At 36.7% G+C, this 9,371-nt stretch overlaps 1 long non-coding RNA gene across 2 annotated transcripts; it reads left to right on the forward strand.

Annotated features, from left to right (window-relative positions):
• The first annotated feature begins 1,051 nt into the window (after window positions 1-1,051).
• LOC143024620 (uncharacterized) lies at window positions 1,052-9,148 on the forward strand. Of its 2 annotated transcripts, none has more exons than XR_012966291.1 (2): window positions 1,052-1,086; window positions 3,846-9,148. It is a non-coding gene; the product is annotated as an uncharacterized LOC143024620 (long non-coding RNA). The 2 variants fall into 2 exon arrangements; XR_012966290.1 differs by lacking the exon at window positions 1,052-1,086 and adding an exon at window positions 2,086-3,637.
• The last annotated feature ends 223 nt before the right edge of the window (window positions 9,149-9,371 follow it).

Here is a 9,371-nt window from a genome sequence, read left to right on the forward strand (position 1 = left end):
TAAGTGTAAATTAGGGAATAAATTCATGAAGCTTCGAGAGGACCAAGGGTTGCGATTTTGTGTACAACTAACCTAACCTAACATCAACCTAACCTAACCCCCCAAAAGAAAACCTAATCTAACCTCAACGTAACCAAACCTAACGTAACCTAATCTAACCTCAAGCTAACCTAACCTAACGTAGCTGGGGGTTTTGCCTAACCAAACCTAACGTCAACCTAAACTAACCTAACATCAACCTAACCTACCCTTACCTCAACCCAACCTAATCTAACTTCAACCTAACCTAACCTCAACCTAAGTTAACGTAATCAAACCTAACCTAACCTCAACCTAATATGAGCGTTGCTGTTATTGTGCTTTGGTGGGCATTGGAGGGGTCTGGGGGCAAAGGCCCCAGCTAGGTTAGGTTAGGCTAGGTTTTTAGGTTAGGTTAGGTTGATGTTAGATTAGGTTGCGGTTAGGTTAGGTTACGTCAGTTCGAGGTTAGGATAGGTTGAGGTTAGGATAGGTTAGGTTGAAGTTAGGTTACGTTAGGTTAGGTTAGGCAAAGCCCCCAGCTACGTTAGGTTAGGTTGAGGTTAGATTAGGCTAGGTTGAGGTTAGGTTGAGGTTAGGTGGTTAGGTTAGGTTAGGCTGGGTTAGGTTAGGTTGAGGTTAGGTTGAGATTAGGTTAGGTTAGGGTTAGGTTAGGTGAGGTTTGGTTCGGTTGAGGTTAGGTTTGGTTAGGTTAGGCAAAGCCCCCCAGCTACATTAGGTTAGGTTGAGGTTAGGTTAGGTTGAGGTTAGGTTAGGGTAAGTTAGGTTAGGTTACGTTAGGTTAGGTTACGATAGGTTAGGTTTGGTTAGGTTCGGCTAGGTTAGGTTGATGTTAGGTTAGGTTAGTTGTACACAAAATCGCAATCCTCTGTCCTCTCGAAGCTTCATGAATTTATTCCCTAATTTACGGTTAGCAACTCTTGCGCGGCCAAGTGGCCTTCGCTAAATGTAGCGGATATAGCGAGATTTTTTTCGATTCGTTGGTAACACTGCTGAACAATAACATGGCTACGTTCGCGTTAGCCGGCGCCACTCCCGCTCTCAAAGGTGAAATTCATGTATTTTAATATATTTTTTTGTGTTCTTGTTGAAAATACACCTGTTTGGCAACGCGCATGACTCGATTTCATGCTCCCCACTCAAAAACCCCGATTTCCCACAGGTCCCCCAAGATCGTTGGGGAGGAGATGTAGGCATAAGTGCATAACGTCAATAATTCATTACTTGAAAACTACGCATTTTCGACGGAAATGATGTACACCATAATTCAAAACACATCATATCTCACCAGAAACACATAAGCCACATCCCAAAATCGTTGGTTGGGTGAAACTGCAAATTGACCATCATTTCATTTTTTTTTTCTTCTCTTTCTTTCTCTGTGTATATATTGAAAATATATGTAGAATACAATAGATAAGGTAGTTCTAGGGATTGTTATAGTATAACTAAACACTGTGACTATATGTGGTTATATATGGGGATTACATCTTGGCCATTACACTTGACATGTTGGAAAACCAAATCTAGATGGGTCTAGGCGAATTTACCGACAACAATTCATCGACACGCTCAATTGACCGAATACACAATTCATCGAAAAAGAAAATCATGGTAAATCTCTATGAAAGCGCCGAAGCAATAAATCACCCAATCAGCTTGAATTGCCAAGTAGGTGGGTGAGGTAAATAGTTAAGACCATGGTAAATAGTTATTTATCGAAAAATAAAAAAGAATATATTCTAATTTGAAATATATAACTAGGTCGTGTTTTGATCCTTTATTTAGCATACTTTTATCTCTGATAATGAAATAATTACTTTCATAGCCTTTATTTAGGATATCACAAAAAATGTAGAATTTCTTTTCGTCGTATTTATTGATGATAAAATAATCGAAAAATAAAAAAGTATTCCAATTTGAAATATATAACTAGGTCGTGTTGTGATCCTTTATTCAGCATACTTTTTTCTTTTATAATGAAATAATTACTTTCATAGCCTTTATTTAGGATATTACAAAAACAAGGTAGAATTCCTTTTCGTACTATTTATTAAGAATAATTAAAATTCTTAGAAGACAGAACTATTAAAAATGACAAATTAGCTTAAACTAAACTTAAAACTATAAATTGGTTTACTTAAAATCAGAAAGCTAGGTTATGGGCTATTGCCCGCAAATAATCAACGACGTTGTTATGTGAACGATATCTTTCCACAATGTTTTTTATCCGTTCAGAAGAGTTACGGTATTTCTTTCTTTGTGGTTTAGATGAAGTACCAGACAAGTATTGATCGACTTTGACTTCATTATAGTTTTGTTCTTTCTTCAGACAGTCGAAAAACTTCCAAATATTAGGGTGGTGCCCAGCAACCTGTGTCTCAAATGTCCTATGCCATCCTTCAAGCGAATTATTTGTCTTTGGTAAAGAATGTAAAACGGTTTTGTAAACATTCCACATCACGAGCTCAAACTTCGGAGGTCTGCGACGGTTTCTTCTGTCAGGACGACCTATCTACGTATCTTTAAAATAGTCCACTCAGTGGCGGCGCCAGGGGGGGGCTTGGGGGGGCTTTAGCCCCCCTAAAAAATGGCCAGCCCCCCCATTAGAACCCCCAACTGAAATGAGCAAATTTAAAATTTAAAACACTCATTGAAATAATTTTATTACGTGGAATCTTTTATTGCCAGGGCTAAAGATTTGTCAGCCATCAGTGCTAGCCCTACCATTAACCCCCTCTCCTTCTGAAATGAGGATAATATATGTGTATTATCATATTACTATTAGCCCCCCCAAAAAATAGGCTCAGCCCCCCCTTAGCCTCCCCAACTAAAAATTCCTGGCGCCGCCGCTGACTGTCCACTACAGCTTGAGCTTCACGCGGAAAGATATCAGTATCACATAGTAACTCAAATACACTGACAACCGTGTTAACAGGCACATATGCTAATGGCGGCAAATAACAGATTCAGAGAGAAATCTACATCCGCTTCATATCTTCTTTTCAGTCCATTAGATTGTATGACACGAAAGATACACTGAGAAAAATGGAAGAAACATCCTTTTAATACTGCGCTTGGGAATTCTTGTTTGCATGCCTTTATCATTGCGGGTTCAAAATCAAGAGTTATCGTGGAAGGAGACGAAAAATGTGTATTGATCTTAATCTTCTCTAGTAGTGTACTATAAGTTGTTTCTGACTTATCGGGTAGTAAAGCATAGACGAGCGGAATTGCAATATTTCCCTTGAATCCATGAAATGTATATAGCTGATAGAATAACAGTGGAGCGGTTTTGAACGCTCCATCACCAAAACCAATGATCACTATTTCCAAAATATGAGTGTTCCGTGCGGTAGCAAAAATTAATATGCGATTTTCAGTTGGCCCTGAGTCGAACAGTAAAAACTCATCACCTCTATACGTTTTTGTGTATTCGTTTGAGAAAGTCAATTCACTTCGGCACTGTGGGAGTGGTGGCAGACAATTATTTTGAAACCTGATACTTCTTACTGTCCTTTTCATTGTCTGTGTTTTCGGAAGTTTACAAGCAGCTGCTTCACTGCAGTTCTAAAGCTCGTGCATGAGGTGCTTCTGTGTAAGATTTAGCCTTTTTACGTATATTTTCCACAATATTCTATGCTTCACTATCAGCTGCGTCACAATTTCATCGTCACACGTAGTCACTCGCGCTTTGCACCTTGTCTTGTGATATCTGTCACATTTCCAATATGTCTTACCTTCACCCTGTTTGTCTTTGTATAAGAAATAGCCATCACTAATCAGCTTCTTCTTTCTTTTTTCAGATTCTATTAACTGAAGAGGCATGATGGGCAAACCAGCGAAAATCTTTGTATACTGAATCCTTTACATTTCTAATGGAATTAAGAAAACTCAATATCACTACTTGGCAACTCAAGCTAATTCGGTGATTCTGTGCTTCGGTTGTTTCATACTTGATCATTGGCTAATTATAAACAAGTGTACCTACTAACATGGTCTTAACTATTTACCTCGCCCACCTACTTGGCAATTCAGGCTAATTCGGTGATTTAGTGCTTCGGCTGTTTTATACTTGATTATTGGCTAATCATAAACAATCTTAACTATTTACTTATCCCTCCTACTTTGTAATCCAAGCTAATTCGGTGATTTATTGCTTCGGCACTTTCACAGAGATTGTTTCATACTTGATCATTGGCTAATTATAAACAAGTGTACCTACTACCATGGTCTTAACTATTTACCTCGCCCACCTACTTGGCAATTCAAGCTAATTCGGTGATTTAGTGCTTCGGCTGTTTTATACTTGATTATTGGCTAATCATAAACAATTGTACTACCATAGTTTTAACTATTTACTTATCCCACCTACTTTGCAATCCAAGCTAATTCGGTGATTTATTGTTTCGGCACTTTCATAGAGATTTACCATGATTTTCTTTTTTGATGAATTGTGTATTCGATAAATTGAGCGTGTCGATGAATTGTTGTCGGTAAATTGTTGTCGGATCCCAATCCAGATGTCCAGCCCCCACACAAACTTTTCATGATATTTAAAGTGATAGAGATAGGAATGAGTGTGGTGTGGCCAACGATGCTCCCTGCCAGCTGAGTCAAAATTTAGAGGTAGGGAAAGGGATTGAGACTTAGAGTCACCTATCTGTACTTAGTACTATCATGATACAATGTCTGGGTTATGTGCAAGTGATTTCATTTTCTTTGTGTTACAGCCGGTGGATACTGGTGTAGGTAACCCAGTCACCTTATCTGAAGAGACTGGTCATTATTTCTTTGTGCCTAAATTATGTGTTCATGCTATCATAGTTTCATTGTGTAATAGATATAATGGAGATTAATTTTTTGTGTCTAAATCATGTGTTCATGTTACCATAGCTTGATAATGTAATAGATAAAGTACATAGAGAGTAACTTAGAAATTCAAATAAAGATTTCAAAATCAAATGAGTATGAAAGCACCAGCATTACAGTGGGTGCTGTTCTTCTGCAGCAGGGTCTTAAAAAGTGATGGTTCACCCCATTATCTTTTGCTGTGGATTTCTTGTCATTGAAACTTGTGGCAGTATTCATTATTATTATTCTCAAATAAACAAGAACTACAAACAATTCTCACATAAAGATCTATCTATATATAAAGGGCCTCTTCCCTCCCTCATAAGGGAGGTAGCAAACCAATGCTCACACTCATTCCACTTCTATCCATCACCCAGATGTTGCCATCTCATCTTAGTTCCTTGTGGATGAAGGATCATCTTTGTCTTTTGCCCCCTGCCTGGGTCAGGAGCAAAGCAGCAAGACACACCACATCCACAGCAGGGCCTTTTCATTTACATGACAACCCTGCCTCATTGTCCACTTGTGTGAAAAGGATATGTAAAAATGATATAAGGATACATACATACATACATATACCAAGGCTTTTTCCCCCTTACAAGGGAGGTAGCCAAAAAGGAAAAGGCATATAAGGATATAATGTAAAAAAAATCTGATGATTAACAATCATTTTTATTTTGTTAAGAACTGACTGGCAGAACGGACCATAGTACATATGGCACAAGACATTGCTACAGTACAGTATCACTCCTAACAATATCTCATTAGCATTAATCATATCATCATCATCAATAATATAGTGATATCCACTGCTTCTCCTTGGAAGTCAGACTTGTTATAGGTGTTTGTTGGAGTTAAGACTGTTATGAGGGACCCGGTGGTTGTTGTGAGCTGATGAGCTGACAGAATGTAGGCAAAGACTAGCAACATGCAAGTGTCAACAAGATGGTATACCATATTTCCATTATGGAGATATCCACTGTTACAGCTTGAGATGATGCACATATTATCCTTTCTAGTATAGGCACACATTCTAGTTTACATATGTATATAAATGTGTAAACAACAAGTTAGTCTTTGCATTATAGCCTGTCAGTAATGCTTGGAAAAAGTAGTTGGTGATATTGTGAGTTGTTATATAGCCTATCCGGAGTCACATATCTTAATAGTTATAAATGACACTGTTGATGTGATCTTCATTGGATGCCTCTTGGTACATAACAGTATGATGACAGTAGACTTCATGCTTAGTAATATACATTAGATGAATATCTCTATAGATTTACAGCAAATAGTACGAAAGAACTTTTTCTTTTAAAACAATACAAACTGTTTTGCCAATGCATTCAAGTTTCACACCTCTGAGTAAATTAAAATACAATTGAATTCACACCATTTCCCATGGATCAGAAAATGTTTTCAATAAATGATTTGTTATATAGGTACTCTGCAATGCTGTTTGGAATAATGAATATACAAAAGACTGCTATCAACATGAAATCAATGAATGGTCATGTAACGGAAGCGTACTGTGTGTCATTGAATGAGGCATAAAGGCAACGTGTTACAAAAACCCTACGCTAAGACCATAGGAGCTTTGTAAGGAAAAGACCAATTCCTAGTTTTCTTATAAGCAGGAACACTCTTCTGTTTGTTTATGGTGCTATATTGACTTCCTCATACTGGCTTACCATAAATGTAATGGAATGTGAAGTATCCTTGCCAAAGCCCCTAGAGATGCTAGTGATATGCTCATTCAGTACAAGCAGCTCAAGTTGGAATAGTAAGAATGGTAGAAGTTGTAGAAAAGTAGAAGTGGTGATTGTATAGTCATAGGAACAGAAATAGTGGTAGCTGTGATGCAGGTGATGGCAGTATTTCTGTAGAGTTGTCAAATTTCCCCGGGTAAGAATCTATGTAAAATAAATAAGTGCAACTAATTTCCATGAGACAACTAGAGAAAGAAAGTCATGTCCTTGATGGCTTGTCAGAGGTCAGATTAAATGTCAAGACAATATAGTATTTTCAAATAGTGTTAATGTTGCAAAAATCACTCAGCTATTCTTTTAGCCAACATATGTTACTGCACATGATTTGAAGCTTATTCATATGTAAGTGCCATGGGTTAAGAAAGCTGTAGCTGGTTTGTACATAAGCAGAATCCACTTCAGGAAAGTTGAAGAAATATACATATATGATCAAAATTTTACAACCTGAGGCTTACAAAAGACTAAACAAGTTGACAAGTAGTCAACATTTTCATTAGTAGGTAAGAAAGCACAGTAAAAATGAAACTGGGTCAAGTGTCCTTTGTAAGTGTCTAGAGTCACTAGTAGACTTATGAAAGAGTTAACAGTTGGGGCACATCTTTGGCCAATGTGGATATACTTGAGTATTTTGCAAGCACATTCTTCCCTGTTTGCTTAATACTCCCATTTCATCAACTATGATAATCAAAATATTATAAATTATAAAAAAATAAAAATAATGACCATAACTATTATAATGATAATTTGTGATGATAAATGATAAAAGTAGTTACTCAGTAAAAAAGAAATATATAGACAAAGAATATGTATATGTAATAATGGCTGGAATGACTTGGAAAACATGAATATTCCTACAGATAACAACTATGGTAACAGTAATAATACCATATAGTAAAATAATAGTGGAAAGAATGGTAATAAAATATCAATAATAATGACTAATAAATGATATTGTTACTGATAACAGTATTAATCATAGGCATGTAAATGGTAACTGTTTGAATTCATGGACAAAATCAGGTCCAGTGTCTGCCTGCATTTGACTGTAATCTGAATGTTGTGCTTCATATAACCAGCTGTGACTGTTTTCAAATCCTTTTAAATATCAAACACTTAACACTCATACCTTATACAACTTACGTGCTAGTCATTATCATTCTTGTTACATTCATCAGGTGAAGATGACTAGTTATTGAACTTGTAAACTTTATAGTAGTATAATGAAACTGTTACAGATTTATTTACTTTTCCTTATTTTTGCATTTATTTTTTACTGGATCCACCAATTGCTTGACATAGAACCAATGAAAGAGAATTGCTTGAATGCTTACACAGTGTCCCTTTGCCAGTATTTAAATGCACTTGAAGATCACAGGCATTGAGTTTTGGGAAAAGGGAAAGTGCACTACCATTGTTCCTGGAAAAGTTCCTTTATGAGATGGTTTCTCTATCAGTTTCTCACTTTCACCTCTTCTTATTGTATTTGACATATCTAGGACAACATATATCTTGCAAAATGCATACAAAAATCTGACACTTCAGTCTTTGCTGCAGTACTCTGATAAAAATGGTTTGGTTTGGTTTTCACAACACTATTTACCTTCTTCACCACTGGCACCATGTGGAATTCATTTGGTGTCTCAAGGTGCATGATCTCAGTACAGCAATAATAAGTAGAAGTAGTAGTAGTAGTAGTAGTAGTAGTAGTAGTAGTAGTAGTAGTAGTAGTAGTAGTAGATGTAGTAGATGTAGTAGTAGTAGATGTAGTAGTAGTAGTAGTAGTAGTAGTAGTAGTAGTAGTAGTAGTAGTAGTAGTAGTAGTAGTAGTAGTAGAAGTAGTAGTAGTAGAAGTAGTTGTAGTAGTACTGGTGGTTACCTTTGGCTTATGCCAAATGCTAATTTATCCCCAAAATACAGAAGTTGAAAAGGTTTATATATTACAGACAGCAACATTAGATATTACATGCTTGCACAATCAACATCAAGAGATGTCGCCTGTATTTTCCCTTTGTCCTATTTGCATGGGTCTTCTTAGAAGTAGATGACAATGAAGCAGCAGACAAGCATACTTTTTGAACAGTAGTATAAGTCACATGCATTCACCTTTGGTAGTCTTACCTAGCTTACAGTAAATATGGGAGACATACTCATGAGAGAAGTTGATCAAAGCATTAGCAGAAGAGCATTACCAAAAACAGTGCCATCTCACTTATGTATCAACCAAAGACTTGGAAAAGCAAGTGTTTTCCTTATTGTTAATAACTATCACACTGATATATCAAAGCATATAATATATACAAAATGAACAAAGACTAATGATCACTGTGTTACCTGATGAATCCTTGAATATACACTAGACTTGACATGGGATTATAGAGATGTTCCTTTTATATGCACAGTATGAGTGCCATAGCAATCAATTCACACCCATATACATATACATACATACATACATACATACACACACACACACACACACATATACATACATACATACATACATACATACATACATACATACATCGCGCGACCAAGAAGGAGAGGATTTACAACGAAAAAGGAAAACCTGGTTTGTACTGTAGGGGTGGGGAGTGAATGTGAGTGCCCGAAATGGTATCTATGCAGTGCTAGTTAATTGTGTTAACTCGAAATTAGCAAAAATGAATGAAAACGGCTCGAAAGCCAGTTGCGAATCAGAGCCATCTGGAG

Source organism: Oratosquilla oratoria, chromosome 4, assembly GCF_046742065.1.
Source record: "Oratosquilla oratoria isolate Oo_2021 chromosome 4, ASM4674206v1, whole genome shotgun sequence".
Classification (NCBI taxonomy): Eukaryota; Metazoa; Arthropoda; class Malacostraca; order Stomatopoda; family Squillidae; genus Oratosquilla; species Oratosquilla oratoria.